Raw genomic sequence first — 24,119 nt, 5'->3', positions numbered from 1 at the left:
AAAAAAAAAAAAAAGAAAAGAAAAAAAAGAAAACAAAAACAGAAAAACTGACCATACCAAATGTTGGTGAGGATGGAGAACTGGGACTCTCACATTCTATGAGTGGGCATGTAAAATGGTCCCACCACTTGAAGATAATTTTTTCATTTTCCTAAAATGTTAAAAATACACAAACTATATGATCCAGCAATCCCACTCCTAGATATTTACACAAGAGGGGAAAAAAAAGTTTATAAAAATACTTATTTAGCAATATTCATAGCAACTTTATTTGTAATCGCCAAAACTCAAAGGTCATCAGAAAAGTAACAGATGAACAAACTGTGTTATATTCATACATTGGAATACCATCAAAAAAATGAGCTACTCATTAGTACAAACACTGCTAGGATGAATCTCAAAATAGTTATGCCGAGTGAAAGCAACCAGGTGGTAAAGAGCACATATTGTGTGACTCCATTTATATTAAACTCTAGAAAATGTCAATAATCCTTTAGTGTCAGAAAGCAAGTCAGTGGTTGACTGGAAGGTGGAGCAGGAATGGGCATGGGGCAGGCAGAAACTTCTAGGGCCGATGGATATTTTCCATATCTTGATTGTGGGGAGATTTTCACTGGTGCATACCTATACCTAACCATATACTTCAAATACTTTCAGTTTATTATATATCAATTACACAGTGATATACCTATTTTTAAAAGACTTGATTCTTAACCATGTTCTTGAGAAGACAGTCCTGATTTAGGGCTCTAGGTCAAACATGCTGTGTCATGGTCTGATCAGGCGTGGGGTGTCTGGAAGAAGTTTCACTATGGCGATGAAGATCTGAAGTCCCCTTGCTCTAATTGCATGACTTAGGACTATTGACTTCTCCTGACTTATTTGTAATTTATTACCTGGTCACCTAATATATGAAGACCAGAGCGTTGCTGGTTATTGGCTCAAGGACACTTATCTGCAGTCATGACTTTAGCCTGAGCCTTTTGGAGGCTTGCAGGCAAACTAAGAAGCAGTGGTGTTGGTGACTTCCAGCCAAATATGGACTGTTTTTAGCTTTGAAGTTCCCTGGTTCCCTTAAGGACTGAGACACAGATTTGTCTGTTCACAGGGGATTCATTCCTGAGTCCTATATCCGTTCTACAACACAGATGGCCCAGTTGGATTGTGACCTGGCTTCTAAAGTCTAGGAACTTTCATCTTAAGCCACCAAAGTTAGAGAAACACAGCCTTGTTTCCACACGTAATTCCCAGAGCCAGAGATGCAGACTCTCACTTGATCTCTTAACTTTTTTTTTTTGGTCTCTGAGGCATGGGACCCCTTGAACTTTTCAGTTGCTTTGAAGTTTGAGGGGGTCCAATACCAGGGTTCCAGGACTGAGGAAAGAGCCAATTGAGAAAGACATAGGAATCAGGCAGTGTTAGATCAAAATACACATTTATTGAGTCTAGGTAAGATGGTGTAGAATCTAGTAGGTTGGATTTATTTAAGATAAAGTCAGGAACTGTGCCTCAGGGCGACCTAAAAACACTGAGGCCTTTTTGCTTTCACGTTAGTACTCTCTCTGTAAATGATACAACCATAAACAACAAATTCAACTTTTAACAGCTTTTACTCAAGTGTTCTTAAGGACACAGAAGAGAAGGTTGACAGCATATCACACTGGAAAACTTCTGCTCACTGTTTCCTATACTTTTCTCCCACCAGAGTTCTGCACTTTAAAGCAGCAACTCAACACTGCTCATCAACTCTCTGTCCTTCTCTCTCTTTCTCTCCCTCTTCCCCCTGCCTATCTCTTGTCACCATAATGTCATCCCATTTCCTCAGAGAACTCTGTGCCCCATCTGTGTTTATTGATTGGGTAGTTCTACTATCTACCCTGCTCCTTTGCTCCTAAGAGACTAAAAAGGGTGGAAAATCTGTGAATACTTAACCTCTGATATTTTCTTTCTTTCCCATCTCTTCTCAGTGGTCAATAACCTTGTCTCAGTGAGCATCTCCTGGCCACCTTCACAGTCTGCAACCCCTGACATGGACTCCTCCCAATCCCTGATTTGTTTTTCTCCTTTGTATTTACACTAACTTACCTGCCTAGTTTACTTAATTTTTTTTGTCATGTGTCTTCCTCTCCCCAGTTATAAATATAAGCCTCAAGAGGGCAGGGACCTCGATCTATCTAGTCTATTGCTAGATGTCTAAAGCCTCAGACTGAACTCAGCACATAGACTGGTACTCAACCAATCCTCGTGGAATGTATAAATGTAATGCTTACAAGAAGGTATCTTTTTTGGTCATTAAGCCTTTCAAGGCAAGTCACTGTGGATGTCAGTGACCCCATGATTCTTTAGTTGAGACCACTCCTTCCGCTTTCTTCAACCATCTGTTGGATTCTCCTGATTTGTGAGTGTGGCTAGCAGCAGCAGGCAGATTCCAAATTATTTTGATACCTGACATCACCATTCCAAAACAGTGATCAGTCTGCTCTGGGAGGTTATAACCTCCCTACAGTGGACAATGAACACAGACTCTCTGGGAGCCCTGGCTTTTGGGATACATAGAGCTTTAGCATCAGGAATCAGAATTCGATCCAGATGTAAGGGTAAAAATGGTCTTTGAGACACAGATCTGGATTTGAAATTGGATTCTGACACTGTATGTCCTTTGACCAAATCCCTCACCTTTGTGAGCTCAGTTTTGTTTCATTTTGTTTTGTTTTCACCTACAACACAGATGTACCAATCAGACTTCACAGGGAATATATTAAATGAGACAATGTACGTAAAGTTCCACTCCAGGTCAGAGAATATGGTAGGGAGTCAGTTGGTGGTCCACATAGACAAACATATGTGAAAGAGGGAAGAAAATTCTACGTTGAATAAATGGAAGTTACAGAGAGGAAGAGATATGGACTTTAAAACAGAGAGTAATGTTGGGACACTTACATATGTGCAACAATAGAATAACTCTCCTTCACTGTAGTGGAGTTTCCACAATGATGTCTTAAAACAGGATGGATTACAATGTATCTAGGAAGATAAAGAGGCAAGATATGCACTAGGCATCAGGAATGCTCTACATCCTAGTTTAGGTCTAGCAAGAAATAGATCACAAGATGGGATTAAACATAAGTGAAATTTCTTAGAGAAATGCCCGTGAAAGACAATTCAGTGAGAACCAAAGAGGCTTGGAGACCTCAGACCATGATGCATTCTGATCGAGAGTGAAAGAGAGAGGTAAGGAAAGAAGAAAGATTGAGTGGGTGTGTCTTAGACGTTTGTGCAGTTCCAAGGATAATTAGGCGAGATGGTCAAAGGGTCTTTGAGCTAAAGCCACTGTCGGAGGAGACCCACATCTCCAGGGAGGGACCTATCTTCGTATCCCTGTGCTCAGTTACTGGTTGAGAGCAGCCTGTCGGAAGGGTGGCTTGTTGCAAACACAGTGATGGATTTCAGAGCACAGAGGCTGGCTGCCTGGTTCAATGACATTCCTTGGAGTTGGGGGTCTGAGGGCCTTCTCAGTGCTGTCACACGCAGCACAGTCCTCCTTCTTGATGTCTTCAATCTGTGGGGATTGGAGAAGGGCTAAACACTTTCCATTCCTGAGAAGGGTCAAGCTTTTTCAGTGTCTGATCAATACCCTCAATCAGTGAGGAAGAAGGCTATAGTTCTTGAAATGTTTCTCACCACACTGATTAATCCTGGATCGCAGCTTGTGGAATTACAAGAGAAAAGAAGCCCAAATGGAATTTTATAGGAACCAAATGACCCCTAGACCCTCTTGGAAAGACTTGCTGACACAGGATAAATCCCATCCCATCGCTGGCAGAGAGCCTACCTCAGAGGCCATCTGGAGAGGAGGGAAAAGCAGAGCCAAGGTTCTGGCTTCGAGACTCTCTCCTGCTGTGGCCTGGGGCACCTAGAAGCCCATCTCAGGGACTGTCTCTTGCATGTGAGAAGCAGGACTCAATAATCAGTATTCCAGAGGGTCCAGCAAATCTGAACAATCCATGCTACCATGGCTGTTGATCTTTAACTGGAGTTGAACTTTGGCCTTAGTCAATTCCAGAGGGAGGAGCAGGAAATTTTAAATTTTGTCATTGGCTGAACTTTGCAAAAATTGGATTGAGAATGAAAAGCCGTTTCCTGGTACTGCAACCAAGCTGGGCCCTCAGTTAAAGTAGATTAACATGTACACTAAGCACCTCGTCTGTGTCAGAAGCTGTATTCAGTGCTGATGAAATAGGGATGAACAGACATAGGTCAGGTACTCAGGGCACTGGCAATGCCATCACATAGTGTGTCCTCTTTTGCTGTCATCTGTGCACCTGCTCTTGTTTGCTAGAAGATGACTTTCCCCAGGCCGGTCAGGGCCCTCACACTTGTAGCACAGAATCTGCACCACTTGTGGATTTGGGCAAGTTACTTAACTTCTACAGCCTTCAGTATCCTATTCTTAAAACTGGGAAGAGCTCTATTTTGCTGGGATGTCCAGAAAACTAAAGATAATCTATGCAAAACCCTTGTCACAGCACTTGGCACATTTCAGAGGCTCTAATTATTATTATAAATACTTTTGTTCTTATAAAATGTTGAAGTAATCTGCCTGAACCTACTCCTATTATAAGAAGTTAAAAGGTTACTTGTCACAAATAACCTCTTAGTCTCTTAACTGCTTGCTTTTAAGTAATTGCCTTAGAAACACAGTGTCTGTGCCAATAGAATTAAGTAGTGTGGATGCCATGCCCCTTGTAAGACTTAAAGTGTAAAATGTGGTGCATCTAATAAATCATGACTACTTCAGTCAGCCCTATTCACAGATCTGACTGTTTCTTCAGACATCTAATTGTTTCTCTCCAAAGTGTTATGACAATCCAAGTAAAACCTTTAAATGGTTCAGTTTGGTCATAATCATTTTCTCCATGTTGCTGAACTGATCTACTAATTAGCTTATTGACTGAATGTATTTCAGTTCTTATTTCTCTGTCATTTGACGTTTTATGAAGGACTCCTTCTTTTTTAGAACATTCTCTTGTCTTGCATATCTGACATTGAGCATTTTTTAGAATTCTGTTTGATCACCTCTGTATACTCATCCTTGAAATATCTGGGACTTTATAGGATCCTGTCAGGCCCCTTCTCTCTCAACACTTTCTAAGGGACATCTCATTAGATTCCTTGGTGTCAAAGATCACCTATATATTGATAGTTTCAAAATTCATATCTTTCCCAAGCATGCTCTGGTGGGCTCCTTACCCATGTATTCTGCAACTTCTCAAGTCATTGGTAATGACTGCTGTGTCTGCTACAGGAACTGGGGCAGGCTTTCCTGACAACCAAACTTTTAAAATGTAATTAGATTAACCTTTCTTATCACTTTCTATGTAAATTATTTGCAGTAATTTACACTGAAAAATTAAAGAGGAGGAAGGTGTTTTGTACTAAGCTATGAAATTCAACCAGAGGGTATTTTCTATGGGATGGTTGGCTTACAAAAATCATCCCAAAATGGTTCAAACAATGTTGCTCTGTAGGTCAAAAACAGGCTTTGAAAAGAGTGGTATTTTTTCTTACCTTTTCAAAAATCTTCTGGTCCACTAGGAAAAAAAAAAGTGAAAGCAGTGAAAGAGATTGGGTCACACCTGCTAAACATGTGTTAATCCCTTGACTATTTTGACATTCTATCAGATTCTATGAATCAGGTTCAAAACACCCTTCTGAGAAAGAGAAACATGATACCATCCAGATTTCCAAACCTTTGATGTGTTACTGGGTAGAAAAATAATTGAACCGTCTAAAAATGTGTTTCTGATAGTTTTGCATTCACACTAGAAATAACAAGTGTGATAGAATTAAATGTGGAGGATTTGATGCTGTTTCAGTTACAGTTACCATCAATAATCCAATTAACATTGTGAACTAGAAAAGCTGCTAATGGTTAAAATTCACGCAGTAAATACCATATTTTCTCACTGAAAATTATACTTGGGAAGATACTTCTATCTTTCTTATCAAATTTTAGTGCAATAAATAAAATCGGTGAATATATGTTGCCATACCCTCCATAGTTGGTTGTGGTAAAGTTCCATTCCATTCATTTCATCACATATTGTCTGAACATTTTTTTATGCAGGATGTAAAGTCAGATTCTAAGTAGGGGAGGGGTACAGATCTCTTCTGAAGAATTTATTAACTATAGAGAGAGATGAAAATTTATAACTAGTCATGGTTGAGTAAACAACAGGGCACAAGGGAAACACACGATACCGTGGGCTTCTGAAGAAGTAGACTCTGTTCCTTTGGTTTCAGAGGTCAGGAGAGTCTGTGTGCAGGTGATGGCATTGAGCTAAAACCTGAATGACAGAGACTAGGATGTAAGATACTTAAAGTGAAGGGTAGAGGGTGGGCAAAACCACCACCTTGCAATCATTTCCCGGCATCTCCTGCTTTGATTACTTCACTCACCTTGACTGCTTGCAGGGAATCTGAAAACTGAACTTCTTGAAGGAAAGCTCACAAATTAAGACAAAACTAATACCACCCAACTCACAGCATGGCTGGTAAATTGAAATGAATCAATTCATAGGAAATGTCTAGTGTGTAAATAGACAGTTGTGGCTCAGAAAAGGAAAAGGTTCTTTTCTTCTCAGTAATGAGAACTATATCTCATCATTTTCAGTTCCCAAGTTTTTAGAATTGCCACAATACATTGTAGGCACTCACTAATACTTGCTGAATGTGTGAAGTAGTGTTACTCATATACTTGGAATTCTCTTGGACCAATTTGGCATCTTTTATGTCCAACCAGCCATTTCCAATTCATACTGTCTCCATATTCTACCAGTCCTTCTTCTACAATGCACATTGTATCTAAATTTTCCTTTATCTCCCCACCACCACATTATCCTGGGCCATAGTTGCTTTATATAACAATTGTGGTACATAGTCCCATTGGAAACCACCAAGCCCCTATCTTCTCCCTTTCTTTCTTACTTTGTATCCTGCACATCTGCTGGGAAAATCCTCTTCAGAAATTTCTCTGCATCTCACTCTAGGTCAGTGGTTCTCGAAGTGTCAAGCATCAACACCACCTGGGAACTTGTTAAAAAATACAAATACTGAGTCAGAAACTCTGGGAGGTCAGGCCCTTTAGGTTATTCTGATACACAGTAAAATTTGAGAACCATTGATTTGCATCTTGTTCCCTTATTCTAGGTCCCATCGTGACTTTCTCTGCTTATTGACTTATACCTTAATATCAGAGTCTCTATTGAAGGGCCTGTCCAATGTATTTCAACCTTACTTCGTTCTGTTCTATTATCATCATATAGAATGTCCACACACACTCCTGTTTCAGAGAAGATAATGGTAATCAGTTTACAGTACTTTTATGAGACACTTCTAGGTTTGATGTAGAGAGAGCATTTGGAGAAAAATGGTAAAAGATGAGGCCATTAAGGCATTCAAAGTCCGTATCAGGAAGAATATCATAAACCATGCTAATGGGCTTAAATTTTATCATAAAAACCATGGGAACCATTGAAGAGTTTTAAGCAGGAAAATAATCATGAGTGGATAGAAATTTTTGAAAGACCATCTTAGATGTTATGTGAACCATTAAGCAGGAGGATAGAGGGACACAAACTTAAATGGAATATCCTTGAAAGAGCTCCTCTGAAGAATCTGATGACAAGTCACCATGATATTTCAACTGCTGTCAATGCCCAGGCACCAGCCTAGATGTTGATTTGCAGAGATTAAAAAAGCATGATACATGCTCTTGAATTGGTCACAGGCTTCTAGGCAAATCAGCCATGTAAGCCAATCATTACAACGCAGAAGGAGAGTTGTGTTGATAGGGGCCCAGGAGGGAAGGTATCAGCAAACCACAGTGGGGCTTTTTGGAGGAGATTGATTACATTTTACAGTGAAAGTTAATTTTCTTGACTTTTAAGGTGTACTGAGTTATAATAAGACTCTGAACAATTTTTATGTCAATTATAATGGCATAAATGCCGTGTTGACCTTTCTGATATTCTACAGTGTTATGATGTTCATGCATCTCCTTTCCTGAGAAGGGCTTAAGTTAGGATAGACATTGCATTTGTGTGTCCCTCTTGCGTTGCCACATGGTACGGGATACGCAGCAGGAATTAAACTGCATATTGAGTGTGAATGAAGTAACACATGAATGGCAAACTTACCTTCTGACTTCTAAATGCCTCATGCTGTCTTTTAATAAATATAGATCAAATGGGTTTTCACAAGCAGCTTAGTCCTCAAGGTGCTCAAGTTGGAGAGCGTGGTTAGTGGTTCCCATGCAGCATTTAATGGACCGTAACTCCAAAGCAGGAGCTATTAGCCTAGGCAGGATGTGGGGTTAATTTTTGTTTGTAAAGAATTGAGGGCTCTAAAGTTAGGGTATTACTGTTCTACGGCACATAGTACATGCCTGAAGTTTTCCTAACCTATGTTCCTCGTAGACATATAGCTTAAGATGGGGGCTCCTGGGTAGATGATTTAATCTGTAAAGTGATAATAGAACAAGAATAAGCAACTGGGAGTGTGGAACAGCCAGTTCAGGGGTAAGTTCTCAGGTTGGAAACTCGATGATCTTCTGAGGAACCATAAAGACTAGACCTCCAGATTTTCCACCTCAAGCGGCATGAGAGGAGAGCATGGGTCCACTAACCCCTACGCCCTACTGGTTAAGAGATTCCCTCAGGCCCTCTGGGCTGTGCATACCGGCGGGCCTGGAAGGTCCTGAAAGGGGCCCCGTGACTGTATGTCAGGAGGAAAGTCAGAGATATGTATAGATCTGAGGCTATCACTGTACACTAAGTAATGTGAGTTATTACAGCACTAGAGTGAATATAAGAAAGAAGGATGTAAGGTAGGGAAAGAGACGTCTTATACAGTGCATCACATGGTGTTTCATTTGACTTTTAAACAAAACCACTCCTCTGTTTTATACTGCTGCCCTGGAGGTTTTCTTCTATTTTATCCCATCATATTTCTCTCACTTCCTCTGTCTTCCTCTCTTTCATCTCATTTTTATGTTTTTTTCCCTTCTAAACAGAGTTATTATATACCATATAAAATATTGTTTAGAATATTCATCCCATGGTATTTAAAAAATTGGTATACACTGAACTTGTCTTCAGAATATTTAGTTGTATGGAGGTATCATAACTTTTCACATCATTTTCCTAGGAGTAAAATAATTACATTTGTGGGTTTTTTTTTTATATGTAGTACAACATTTCTCACTGACTTTTACTCTTCCTAACCATGTGGGATTCTGCCTGTTTCCTCACAATCTTGGCAACACATAAAAAAAATTATTTTTCAACATAATAGGTTTGTCAGTGACAACAGATTCAGTGGCAGAACCAAGTAATGTTGGTTAAAACTGATTTTATTTATCTCTCAAGTATAAGAAATTTGGAGACAGTCTACATGTTAAGGGTTCCCAGCTCCTAATGGTCCTCTTCATAATTCTAACACGTGGTTTCTCTGCTTGAAGGGAAATTATGGCACAAAAAAGTCTGCTAGAGTGCTCCAGCCATCATTTTGGCATTGCAGATTGGAAGAAGGAGGAAAAACAGGATTCAGTAAAGAACCTCTTCTTGACTTGACTATTTTAGAAACAATCCCAGAAATTCCATATTAAACTTCCAGTTATATCTCATTGGCCAGAACACCAAATGAGTATACTCTGTTGCAAGTGAGATTAGCAACTGCAAATATTTCTGTTTTCTCAATGGCAGTGTGCTCAACTGAAAAGCAAAATCTTATTGGTAGATGGGAAGAGGAGAATAGATTTTGGGGTAGGCAACTAGCAGACCCTGTCACAATAGCAAACAAAGAAACAAGCAAAAAAATTATTACAGTGTGTTACTTGATAGTTTTTTTTTATTATTATTAGTGATGGGAAGCATTTTTTTTCATGTTTGGTGGACATTTGATGCTCTTTTGTGTATTTCTCAGGCATGTCTTTTGGCCATTTATCTTATTGGAGAGGAATATGCCATATTCTTGTGAAAAGAACCGGACAACAAAACCAGATTTGAAAGGCAAAAGACTGATGGTGAGCATTTAATTCATTTAAATACAGAGCAAAGACTAAATGTCCTTTGGGAATAGGGTAACTGAGAGAAAATATTAGGAACTCTGATAACATAAAAGTAAGTATGACAAAAACAAAACCTGGAGGTGGATGATAGAGGAAGTTGCAAGAAAGAATGTGCAAATTTCCTTATATATTTTTTAAGTAGTCAGCTAATATCATCTGCCTAATTTAGATACACTTAGCAAGGGAAAAACAAAGTTACAGAGTACATCAGTAGAAGAAATATGAAGAATATGTTAACAATAACAGCAATAATAAATACAAAAGGCTAGAAGGAATACAGGAGGTGATAGGAGATGTCAAGTTCTTTTTTTTTCACTTACCACAAAAGACACTCCATATATGTGTACAAAGATGACTTAGAGAGTTTAATTTACAATAAAAATAAATTTAACCACTTGAGAATTTATAAAGAAACTATAGATCTTCTAAATTATAAGAAGGAAATCACACATAAACACACATACCCCAAGTATCCTAAAAAATATATATCCACATAGCAAAAAGACAGAAAACATTAAAAAAGTTAAACACTGTAGAGACCAATTCTTTTAGCTCAATAGAAAAATGACACACATTTTAATCTACTAAAAGCGTTAAAGGTTCAAATTGCATTAAAAAGTAATGTCCAATATGTATCACATGCAAGAATCATATATAAAACAATGTGACCTCAAAAAGGTTACATATAAAAAGATGGACAAGTGCCTACAATAACATAGCAGCAAAGATAATTGAAGGAGGAAGAGAAACTGACATCAGCCTAAGAGTAAAGGAAGTCTTTAAAGCATTTCTTTTAGGTGATACTTTCACATTTTAACTATGGTATTCTAAACTTTTAAAAAGAGAACAACAATAATGGAAAAGTATAGACAAACTTTACTTGGCATATTAAGGTAAGACTTTAAAGATTACATATAAATATATAATCAAGTGTATTTTAAAACTAAAATACACCATGCTCCAAAGGGTGAGTGTGCAAGTGTGATTCATTGTTGTGGTAACACAGAAAGGATGTGGTGGATTGTTTCATCAGGATGCTGGTTTCCTTAGCATGAGCATGTCTATATTGACAGAGGATGAACAGCTAAACTTCTACATATGACACATTCCCTTCAGGAGAGAGACAAACATGACTAACAGTTCTGACATTAGCTAACAAGACCTACGGTTATGAAGACAGCAGTCTTTTACCCAGGTCTCAGCCTAAATGGTGATTTTCTTATGTCATCAGATGTGGAAGCAGCTCTCTGATGCCATGATCCCTGGCAAGGAGGTGCGATACTAGAGCCAGGGGCAGGTCCAGAGGCTTCCTGATTCTCCTGCTTCCTCATGTGCTAAGGCAGCAGCTGCTTTGAACGGTCAGCTCTGTGCCACTCTCCTGGGAAGATCTGGAGGGCCAACCCAAACCTAGACTCCTGGTTTTGAATAGCTTCTGCTTAAAATCATGACGTTGGTTTCTATTATCTACAACTGTACTCTGATTAGTGAAGACAGTAATAAATATAATTCACCATATTAATGTGCCATAAAAGAAAAGAACATAGTATTGTCTACATTAATGCTATAAAAGCATTTTCTTAAAAATGTCTATGTGTGAGCAATAATCAGGTAGAGAAAATAAAAATACAAATTATGCACTTAGCAGTCAAGTATATAAATAATGCTTTTGTATACGCTTAACAAAAATAATTTGTATGAAGAAAATTTTAAAATTCTGCTGAAGTAAACACATACATTTACACACATACACATTTATACCCACAAGAATTAATTAAAATTGTACTTGCGGAAGACATCATTATTTATTAATTTTATTACTTAAAAATTCTCCTGAACTTTCTAATTGTCTGTAGTAGTATATTTTAAAGTTGAATTTCTACCATGCTTCTTATACAAAATAACTTCTGGTTTAACATATTTTAACCTAAAAAATAAACCACAAAAAGGCTAAAATTAAGCATGACTTAATCAACATGTTATCTTTAAGTAGACAAAGTATTCTATGCAGGATTCAGAATACATAAGGTGTACATTAAAATAAGAGTAAAAGTAACCATAAAATCTTCTAACTTTGTATGTTAAAAAATTACAAAAAATCAAAACATAAATCAGAATCTGGGGAATAAATATTTGCAACATTTATTTTACTAAGACTCTATAAAAATACTACAGAAGTCTACCACAATTAATAAATGAGAAAGTATCTTAAATGCTTTTCAACTAAATAAATTTAAAAAAAATAAACTATGCTAAAACAGACTCCTGATTAAAGACACTTAAATGAAAGTAAAAATGAGATAAACTTTTTCATCTGTTCAACTGGCAAGATTTTTGACTTTGATAATATTGATACTGGAAAGATGTGGAATTATTACTTCTCCAGAGGAAATTAAAAAGCTTAGTGCTTGGATTCAGCAATTCCAATTTCTCGATTTGTACCTGGAAAAATTGTCCAAGTTACTGGGACTAGAATGTTTACCTCATCTTTGTTTATGGTATTGCTACAAAACAAAAGAAAAGAAGGACTGGTCAGGTAAAATATATTTTAAAATCTAAATAAATATTACAATAGACTATTCTACAATCATTAAAATACATGAATAGGATATATAAATATATGCTGTATGGAAAGAACTCTAGCTTCTATTACTAAGTGCAATAAACAAAGATGTACTTTATTATCTGTTGCATAAATATAAACAAGTATACATAGGTGCATCAGAAAACTTAGTCTGGGAGGAATTACATAGGCCTGTTATCTTGGTGACTTTGGACCAGTGGTCTTGGAATGGGGAGAACGGCACTTAGCTTCAATACTTTTATTTTTTTATATTAATTTTCCAAACATGAGCATGACATGTTTTCAGTAGAAAATGTATTATTTTAAATGTGAGATGATAGGCATTTTTGCCTTTTTAAACACTTTATACATAGTTTCAAGTGTCTAATTAGTGGGTACAGAGAGTCAGAAGTATCTAACCTTTCTTGAGAATTTACTCTGTGACTATGAAACAGTTTTCCATGAATTCTCTCCTTAACCTCCACCAGTGTTATGAATCATGTGAGATTGATGCTGCCACCCCATGTGTGAAGCTTCAGAGACTCAGGAATGTCAACAGGACTTGGCTGATGTCACACACAAGGTAGGAAATGGATTTCAACACACAGATTCTCTTGCCATGTTGTGCATCATCCATGTTTTATGTTTCACTTCCTATTAACCATAATGAAAGTATGTTTCCTTCAAACAATGTGTTTCTAATGTTAAAAGGTATTTTAATTTCAAGTATGAATTAATGTTTAATTTTTGCCTGTGAATAGAAATGGAAGATAATATGCCAAGGTGACACTGCCTTAGTGAAAAATGACAATCTATTATTATAGCATGTGTACATGTGATACCTTCTCGTTAACAACTGGCTATGCATAAGTACCAGATGAACTTGACATCTGATACTGATACGACTGGAGAGAAAGGACCTTGTATTGGTCTTAAAGAACACTATTAATAGCTTCCTTAAAGTTTGAAGAGCCTTAATTTCCAAAAATGGGAATACAAACTTGGTCCCAGTCAGAATGCAACAGTCAACAGCCCTCTGATTTTATATTCTGTTCCTCTTCCCTCTGCAAGACCCTTCCCTACCTCTTTGTTACACTGTGTCTCTTTTTCCATTGATGCTTTCCACTTGTACAGCCTCGGAGTCTTTCGAAGGGGCAGTGGCCCAACACAGGGTGATTTGCAACTCCTGTCTGTGGGATTAAAGTCATGCTTTAATTTGAACATGTATCTGAATTCTGTCATAGGGATCATTTGTATTTTGAAACATTCATTCATCCCTATCAGAAGAACTTCAGGGAAAGGGTGACGGGCTCTTATTGGGAACTGGAGCAAAGACATCTGAGGGGACTGAGCGCTTGAGACCCTAAATGCTGCCTTTGTCTCATGAGCAAGTGTTTCCGTTCCAGTCATCTTGTAGCCCCAGCACGATGCTGGAGGATTCAACTGGGCTTGATTAAAAGACTATGAAGGGGGTGGGGACTGAAAATTTCTTGCCCTAACTGTCTCAGTTCTCCTTAGTCCCATGTTTATCTTCTCATTACCACAGTGTCACCTCAAATACCACCTTTTCCAAGAGACTTTTGCCTCACTTGGCAAAAGCACAAAGAGGAACAAGGAACCAGTCTCCCTAAATGCCATTTCAGTGACCTTTCTAACACAAGGCTACTCCTATACTCTCTCTTTTTTTAAATTGAAGTATAGTTGATTTATAATGGTGTGTTAATATCTGGTATACAGCATAGTGATTCAGTTATACATTTATATAATTTACATTTATATACCTTTTCACATTCTTTTTCATTATACGCTATTACCAGGTATTGAATATAGTTCCCTGTTGGGAACTTACTGTTTATATATAGTAGTTAGTATCTGCAAATCCCGATTTATCCCTCCACCCCACTGCCTTTTCCTCCTAGTAACTATAAATTTGTATTCTATATCTGGGAGTCTGTTTCTGTTTTGTGAAGTTCATTTGTGTCATTTTAAGGATTGCATATAAAAGTGGTATCATACGGTATTTTTCTTTCTCTTTCTGGCTTACTTCACTGAGATTCCCATCAAATTCTCCCTTTATGGTTGTTAGTATTTGTTTTATGTATTTAGGTGCTCCTATGTTGGGTGCGTATATGTTAACAAGGGTAATATCCTCTTCTTACATTGCTCTCTCTCTATATATATAATGTAGTGTCCTTCTTTATGGCCTTTGTTTTAAAGTCTATTTTGTCTGATACGAGTATTGCTACTCTCGCTTTCTTGTCATTTCCATTTGCATGAAGTATCTTTTCCCGTCCTCTCATTTTTAATCTATGTGTGTCCTTTCACCCACCCTAAAGTAGGTCTCTTTTAGGTGGCATATTATAGGCTCTTGTTTTATTATCTAATCTGCTGCTCTAGGTCTTTTGATTGGAGCATTTAGTCCACTGACATTTATGGTAATTATTAATAAATGTGTGTTTATTGCCATTTTAAACCTTGTTTTCCAGTTGATTTTGTATTTCTTCTTTGCTCCTTTCTTCTTTTTATTTTTCCTTTTGTGGTTTACTCTCTTGCTCAAAAGTCCCCAGTGCCTCCTGCAGCACCTCGTGTATCTGGGCTTGAATCCTCAACGTGACAGTCAAAATGCTCTCAAGTTGGGCACCTTTCTGTCCTTTCAGTGCCCTGTCCCTCTGGTATCCTGCCGCCACCCTCGGCCCTCAGACACGGTGCTGGAGCACCTAACACCTAAGTGCATGAAAACGCCTGCTCCACTCGTACCTCACACATCCCTCAGGGCACCTTCCTTTTTCAGTCCTTAAATTAAATTACATTAAAGTGATTTTAAAAATTTATATTATGAGTCATCAGCCACCACTTAATGGTGATACATAATCTCTCCCCCTGGGATGCTCTGGTCCAGTTTCCCTGTGGTGGCTCACAACACAGGTATCACTAGACCATGTCCTGTGGTAACCTGCATAAACATCCTTTCTCCTCTAATATACTGCAAGTTCCTACTTAATTTATGTTCGAATCCCCCTTACTGAGGGCCTTGCACGTGGCTAAAGAAAATACTTGTTCACCTGAAGTGACTGAAGAAATATTGGAGCTCTTTATGTGTACGGAGGACCATACTGAGGACTTCTGCATACAGAAGGCATTCATGTAGGACCCAGACTTTCTGAGATTTTTCTTAGTTTCAAAAATTATGTCTCACTGGCATATCACATATCTTGACTTCTGAATTAAAAATATAGTGACTTCAATATTTTACATTTCTCATCATGTAAAACATAATGCTCGATGTGAGAATATCATTTCTCCCCTGAACGCGTAACAGAATTTTATTGATTTTTTTTTTCTGAAATTGTTCTTGATATGTAGTTGCTCCAATTCACATGCATGTCAACACACAAAGGCACAAAAACAGAATTTTGATGTCAGCGCTGTAGATCTGTGGCAAAGGCTGAAATCAATCTGACCTCTCCCTTGACTCTCTCATAGCTCCTTTGCTGCCATCACTTCTCCACAGCAGAGCTGTAGTCCTCTCTCTAACGCCTGCCTCCTGTGCCTGGGGACCCACCTTTCCAGCCCCTGGCATAGCATCCTCAGAACCAGGAAGAGGAAGAAAGTCAAGATGACTATGGTTAATAATAATGGCTTCACTTAAAGGTTTTCCATTCAAACATCTGAGCATCCCACAGAACCCAAGATGTGGTGGAGAGACTCTTTCTTCTCACAAATGTCAAAACTATGAACTTAATGAGGTTGAACACTTCCCACAAACCCATTCCTTAGCACCAGCTATCTTCTGCTAAATAGGGAAGGAGGTGTGTTTTAGTGTCCATCTTCTCCTCTCCCACATCTCCTTCTCTCCGTCCTCCCTGTCAGCGTTCCTGCTGTTCCTCTGATCCCCATCAGCAAGCTCTTTACTTACAGGACTGCAGCACTGAAGCAGCACGCTTTTTAAACCGGAATCTAGGACTCAATACAGAGGAAGGGATCCAGCTAACTCTGCAGAGAGAATCTAATTAGGTGGACGGGATTTGAGAAGCTGGAGTTTTTCTAGGCCACCTGGCTCACCCTTCTGTATAATGGAAGTTGTCACTGGCCCTTTGCTGGCAGCTGAGGCACCAGGATGTGGGTGTCACTTCTCATCTGAATTAAATGCTGCCTCCAGCATGACATTTCAGGCAAACAGGAACTGCTGGGGTACTTGGGCACTGGGGTCTTCACCGAAGGTCCCTTTCCACTCAGAGGCACTGTAATGTGACAGAGGGAGAGCGCTGTCAGCTCAGGATAAGGAAGAACTTCCTAAAACTCAGAACTAGCTGTTACTAGGCAGACTGTTCTGTTGAGTAGTGGGCAAATGGCAAGTAGGTGACACTCCTGGGAAAATTCAGCAGAGAGGTGGCTTGCTGGAGAGATGAAAGGAGGGGCTATTTCAGGGTCATAGGACTTGCTGAGTTACAGCTTTCAGCCTCAGTCTCTCACCCATAAAATGGTGGCTATTATATTAATTCATTGACGTATTCAGGAAGTATTTATTGGAAATCCACTGTATGCCAAGCATTCCGCTAGGGATGGGAGCAGAATGATGAACAAAAGAGGCGAAGTCCTTATCCTCCTGGAGCTTGCATAGTAATGAGGAGAGGTAGAAAGCAAGCCAAGTAGTAAGTGGCTGCCGTGTGGTACTAGTGGTATGAGGATAGAGAATGATAGTGGAAATGCTGCCAGACCTGCAGAATTAAATACAATTTAGTGATATTAACGAAAATTAAATGAGGTGATAGTGACTAATATTTATTTAAGCATTTCTGGGTTCCTGGCACTATGCAAAGCACTGTGCCTTCTGTAAACCACCTATTAATAAGCACCAGTGTTGTCACTTTATAGACACTGCAGCTGAGACTTTGGGTAGCTGTGTAAATTGTCAAGTAAACCTGGCTAGTCAGAGGCGAGGCTGGCAATGGAATTCAGGTGTGAGTTTCTGGCTCATAGGAAGTACTCAATCAATTACATGGCTGTTGATGACATTTGTTAATATTACTATGCTATTGAGCTGTTATGAAGGTTACGTGAAGTTAAAATTTCGTGTGTTTAACAAGTATCGCCTGTGGGGCAAAGCTAGAGGCTGTGACATGTGCAAGGAAGCACAGGACACTGTCTTTGCTTTGTTCTAGCTTCCCGTCTAGTTTATGGGGCTTTGTCTCAGGAAAAAATAGCTTAAAGCAGCATGTGACTCTGGTATATGATAGTTCTAGGCAGCAGAAGTCATTGTTACTATTGGCAGTAGGGGAGGAAAAGGAGGAAGGTAGCAGTGAGATTTAAAAGCATATAGTATTCTGTAAGGATTTTTAGAAAGATTTTGGAACCTAAGTAAATAAAAAATAGCAAGGCCTGGGGCAGCTATAAAAGAATGATAAAGAGGCAACTGTGTCCACAGCAGCTAAAAATTTACAAGGATAAAATAACCGAGTCATGAATAAGTCAGAAGTACACACGTATGTGTGAGACAGAAATGGAGAAGAAAGGAAGGCTGGGTTCTTTAAGTAGTCTTAGCTTATATCTTAGATACACAGCAACAGTTTTAAATATAAATATAAATATATGTATTAAGTAGATAAAAGACTGAAAAGAAATATGTTAATAGATCTGGTGTTAGGTTTATAGGCTATGTTTCTTTTCTTATATAAACCTTAACTTTCTCAGTTTTCTATGATCAGCATGTGATACTTTTAAAACTCAAAAAAAGTTATTATAATGCCTTTAAAAAACTTGTTTCTGAATAGTGGAAGAGAAAGAGCATGGTAGAATTCTCTAGAGAAAGGATTAGAGTTTGGCTTTCTGGTTCTCTTCTCTCTATATCCCAAGACAGCTCCTGGCAGTCCCAGAAAGAACCATCTGGATTTCACATCACTCAGTGATTGGCAGGCGGGAGCCCCCTGAGTGTTGCAGCCTCACAGGCAATTTGATCCATTCTCATTGGGAAGCCTGGGGCTAGGAGGCAATATTTAGAGCAACACAATGATGAAACCAATTTGAAATACCAAGAAAAATTGTTAGTGATGCAGAAAAGCCTCAGTCACTGCTCGCCCCACCTGCAGCCACTGGGAGACCTGGGCAGATTGAGGTGCTCTGGCAAATTCCTGCAGGAGATCTGGGCCTGCTTCACCCCCAGGACCCCCCACCACAGGACCCAGCAACAAATGGCCTAGGGTAACACTAATGAAAGCCGATTATAAACACAGAATTTCAACAAGAAACAAAACATACACCATTGCTCCGCACTAAGAAGTAAAATAGGTCTGATTTTAAGATCCATTCTTTACATGAGACAGAGCATTTGTGGCAAAAGAAAAGATGCTTATTTTGCTCTGATTTCCCATTGATCCCTGTGTTTTTCTTTTCATCCATCCATCCCTTTGCATGTCAGTTAGTTTTAATTCTGTAACTCTGATCTGAGAAATGGAAACAGCGGGGTCCAAAGTTACAGGAAATGCCTTTGCTTAGTGATCCACGTCCTCTTCCCTCTTTCTCTTTGGAAAGATTCAAGCCATGAGCCTGACTTTTGGGAACTACAGGTCAATTGCTACCTAAAGACATGTGCATACTAATGCTCTTCTTCCCTCTCTGTCTCCCTTCATCTCTCAGAGATGACCCCCAGAATATTTCTAAACCTTTACTCATCTGCACTGGATGATTCTTACTTAGGTGAACATGGACATCACCTTCAGCCTCTACTTAATGTCTTACTTCTCTGTATTGTAGATTTCATGGAGAATGTGCAGGGGCCCCCTCCCCTCACCCCTCCTTCAACACAATCTTAGCTGTGAAGTGGCTGTGATCACACAACAATGGGAAGTTGATGTGGGAAGTTTCTTGTCTGTTCCTCTAAAATATAACGTCTTTAGAAATCCCTTTGGGGCTCAGGCTCATCTTTTTTATCCTAACGGGTTCTCTGTCATCGGGTCGGCTTGAAGGCTGGGATGGGTGTTGTTACCAGAAGGAAGTCAGAGCTGTATCTGTAGCATTCGGTGATGGAGGAAAGCTGCTAGTACCAAACCACAGAGCAGCAGGAAGGGACCGGGGAATAAATATTATGTAACCTTTCCCTCCTCCTCTATCTAGTCTCTAAGCAGTGCTGCCCACTGGCCTAAACCAGACTCTGGAGGGACTGCTCCACATATTTGTACTCACACAAGTAAGTGTATGTGTAAGTCTGTCTATATAACTTTATTTTACGTGAATATGATTATTATATATTTTTTTCTTCAACTTGCTTTCTCTTCAATAGCATGTAAGTGAAATCTCCATGATCTCCACTGAAATGAAATGGAACCCGAGCAGTAAATACTGTTAATCAGTCTGTGAGCAAAGGTATACTTCTGTAATATTACAAGAGTCAACCATTAGGGTAAGGCTAGATCATTCCCTTTGTTAGGTCTGGGTTTTGTCCAGTGTTATAAAACCAGATAAATAAAAGAAGGTTTCAAAGCATCTTAAATTGGAAGAATTTTCCCATTTTCCCAGTTTAAGTAAAACCGTAATGGAAAAGAGTGTGTATGTATACACACACACACACACACACACACACACACACACACACACACACACACACACATATATATATTCAGTTATATATGTATAACTGAATCACTTTGCTGTACACCAGAAACAGAATGTTGTAAATCAATTATACTTCAATTAAAAAAAAGAAAAAGAGGGGGAACTTTTCTGGCTAGAAAGGTCATTAGTTACTCTCATAAAAATACCTTACTGCAAATGAGGAAAAATATGTTTTTGAGTTGACTTACATAGCTGAGTAATTTCTGAAGAGGTTGTTGGAGGAGGTCATTGAGAGAAAGTGACCACTGGTTGACCCGAGAGCTGGACTTGGGTCATCAGGGGCTCTTCACCCCTCCCTCCTTCCTTGGAAAGTGCTTTCTGCCCACCAGCTCCGGCTGTTTTCAAGGATGCAGTCTGGAGAGAGTAACTTGTTGTTAAGACCATCTGGACTGAATAGTGGCTGAACCCAGACAAAGCCTACTCCTCTTGCCGCTGCCCTAGACCAGCCTCCTAAGTAATTTCCTTCGCTTGTTAAAATGCCACCTACCCATCTGGAGTGGCTGCCTCTTTCTTAGGTCCCTCCCTGCCCTCCCGGTACCAGGCCAATTTCAGATTCCACCTGGGGAATTCCTGAGTTTGCGAACCAGTCAGGCCACTTGGGGTGGGAAAGGAAGTTACCTTTATTTATCTGAAGGGATTTACATTTGTTCCAGTTTTTCTCTATTCTAAACTATATCAAACATCCTTTTAAAAATTTTACTGTATCAGTGTAGAAATACACAGAAAAGTACATAAAAATATATATGGCATTCAATATATTATTATTAACTAGGTAAATAGTGAAAGGAATAGAATACCAAGAATCCTGAAAGCTTCCCTCATACTCCTGCCCAGACACTCCTCTGTCTCCTCTCCAAAGTTTACACGTATCATGGTTTCTAATGCTCTGTATTAGTTTTTCTATTTTTAAATTTATGTAAATGGAATGATCCAGTAGGTAATCTCCTACGTTTGTGTTATTTGGCTCCTATTGTTGGATTTCTTTACCTTTTAACATATTCTTGTGGTTTAACATTTTTCTTGTTGTGTAATGTTCCATTGCTTTATCATTTGGAATGAGTGGTTACTAGTTTGTGGCTATTAGGATTAATAATGATAAGATGGAAGGCTAGTACGCACATAAATTGTTTGGAAACCTGATTTTAGGATTGTTTCTCTTCCTTCCAATGTATATAGTGATTTTAAACATGCTTTTGAATCCATGTATCTGATTATTGGTCATAGAAATTTTCTTGGGTTTTATGCTGGTTTATTTGCTTTGCTCATGCTGTTTTGCATCTTTGTGTGGTTTGTAATTTTGCAAGGACATTGTCAAAGGAACCTTATCTGTGGTAATCATGTGTAGCCTGGCATGTAAGACACTGCTTAGGCTCCACTTCAGAGCCTCTCGGACTAAACTGCCCTTCTTCCCTTTGTCACTATGGTCCCCAGCTTTCCCTGGCCTCCTCCTGACATCACAGAGACACAACCCACGCCACTGAACCTCATGCTCACACCACTTGCCTCTTGCCTTTTGCCCAGGGCTTCCCTTGTGATGTCAGGGTTGGAACGTCAAAGACCTGGCTCAGCAAGCACTGGGACGTTAGGGTAGTTAATGCCTCTTGGGGCACACGTTTAACAAATGGAATATCAAAGCCAGGAGATGGAGCTGTCCCCATGCTTCTTCTGGAAAGACTGGTGTGAGATGTAGTTATATGGTCACTTAAAGGACAGTCCCTGAGGGACCAAAAAAGCCATGTAAGTCCTCTGCTACAGGCTCCACCTTCTAAGGAACTCAGGCTAAGATAACTACCTTGGTCTGGTCCTCCTGAGGTGTTACCAACCTAGGACCACCTTTTGTCTAAATGTATGACCTTGAGGTTTCCTGGACCATGAAGACATGGCAGAATTCAAACTTAAACCTTTATCAGCAGAGCATTATGTTTATTGATTCTTAGGAGTTTTTTTTCTTTTCCTTTATTCAGAATTCACAGCAAAATAGATTTTCCCCTTTCTTTATGTCTGAGATGCCATTAAAAAACAAACAAACAAAAACAAACAAGCAAAAAAACCCCTAGTCTATCATATTACTGAAGATGAAACATTTTTAGCATTCCAGGCTTATATGGGGATATTAGTATTTGCCCATCCTTTTCTCTGAACCATAATATATGGATGTTAAAATTCTAGCTCTCAGCTACTGAGATTTCAGTCACCCCCAAAGTATCTGAAACCTCAGTGCATGCTCATGTCTGATTTCAGATTCTTCTTCACTTTTGGTCCCTCTATATTTCCCTTAACATTCTTTAGTGCTCTGCTAGGCATTAAAATCATGTTTATTATTTTTTATCCTATTTTTTCCTAGGTGTTTTTATTGGTAGGACTTTTATGATATATTGTCTTCCCTATTCCCAGGAACAGGAACCCTGAATATCTGCAGCTCTGCCAAGCTTGGTGATCTGTTTTATAAATGCACATCAGCTTGGAAGCAGAAATTCAACAGGAGAGTTTGCTACCAGCAAACACATGCCTTCTCTGAGAAATAACATGGAAATAGAGAAGACAGGAAACATATAGACCAAAATAGTGTGCACTGCAGTTCAGTCAGTTAGTGTGGGACAGTCATCTGTACGTATTTCAATAAGCCTGAGGGCCATCCATGTCCTAGACCTAAATTATAACTCATATTAATAATGTTCACATCAAGGAAGTAAAAAAATATTCACCATACTGAAGATGCTAACCCCAAATAAAATATATTTTTAAGCATTTTATTCCTGAAATAATTTTAAATGTTATATTACTTAAAAGATCAAATAATAATATGATAAAAATTATAACCATCACCAATTATGAAGCTTCTAATAGGTATCTGGTACTGGGCTCTGCATTTTATCTAATTCTTAACACATTATCTTAATTCTCACAATAAACCTGCAAGACAACTATTATGAGCTTTGCTTTATAATAAGAGGTTAGAATTACACACTTAGTAAGTCATAATTACAGTTTCTCTGCTTTTTCCATTTTACCATATTCATATTCTTCCCCATCCATGAAAACCTCTTATCCTATAGAGATGTTCTAAGGATGTCCCAGGAGGCAGAGGCATTATCACCCTTCCTTGCCCAGGAGGCTCCCTGACAACTCAGGAAGAGGCAGCCCGTACTCAGTGACCTCTGTGCATAACCTCCCTCTAACAACTTCCCAGGATGGTCAGACCCTCCACCTGGAAGAGCCTGTGATGGACATATTTTGGCACACATGCCAAATCGGTGGCACTGAAACCAGTGGGGAGATGAAGAAGGGGGACCGGGTACTGAGTCAAAAATGACAAAAACAGCAACAAACAGGAGGGACACATTTTCAAATATGATAATTCTGTCTGGACAGTTGACAAAGAACAAATGCTCCCTTGCTCCCTGTGGAAATGATCATTTTTAAAAAGCAGACTGGGGAGCTTTAGATAATTATTTAGTCCTTTTGAATATTTATGAGCTTCCAGTGTGCTACATACATTTTAAAAGACAGTTGACAACTGTAGCGTATATCATCCTGTTCCCTCTGCAAGCTAAAAATAGTTTCCCTTTTTAATGTAAAAACAATACATTCAGCTTGGTGTCCATGAACTAAAAAACTGTAAAAATACCAATTTTCAGGCATGATGGCAAAGAATGTTCTAAGAAATTCTTCTTGTAAACTTTCCGATGAGTCATCTGGTCCATCAGTGCCGCCTGGGAGAGAGACCACAGAGGGCACCCGTGATAACTAGCAGGTCAGGGGATGGGGCTGGAGGAGCTGAGGTTAAGGCGGCCACTCTCTTCCCATGGGCACCAGAAGCTG

At 39.0% G+C, this 24,119-nt stretch overlaps 1 long non-coding RNA gene across 1 annotated transcript in view; it reads left to right on the top strand.

Moving 5' to 3' along the window:
• The window catches only part of LOC116158180 (uncharacterized), a 154,835-nt gene that overhangs the window by 80,449 nt on the left and 50,267 nt on the right, over positions 1-24,119 (top strand). Inside the window, exons 2-3 of the long non-coding RNA XR_004142326.2 lie at positions 9,985-10,084; positions 13,178-13,272. This is a non-coding gene — a long non-coding RNA (uncharacterized LOC116158180). The remainder of the gene's footprint in view (positions 1-9,984; positions 10,085-13,177; positions 13,273-24,119) is intronic.

Source organism: Camelus dromedarius, chromosome 17 (genome assembly GCF_036321535.1).
Source record: "Camelus dromedarius isolate mCamDro1 chromosome 17, mCamDro1.pat, whole genome shotgun sequence".
NCBI classification, from domain to species: domain Eukaryota; kingdom Metazoa; phylum Chordata; class Mammalia; order Artiodactyla; family Camelidae; genus Camelus; species Camelus dromedarius.
This window is presented reverse-complemented; position numbering and strand designations above follow the sequence as displayed.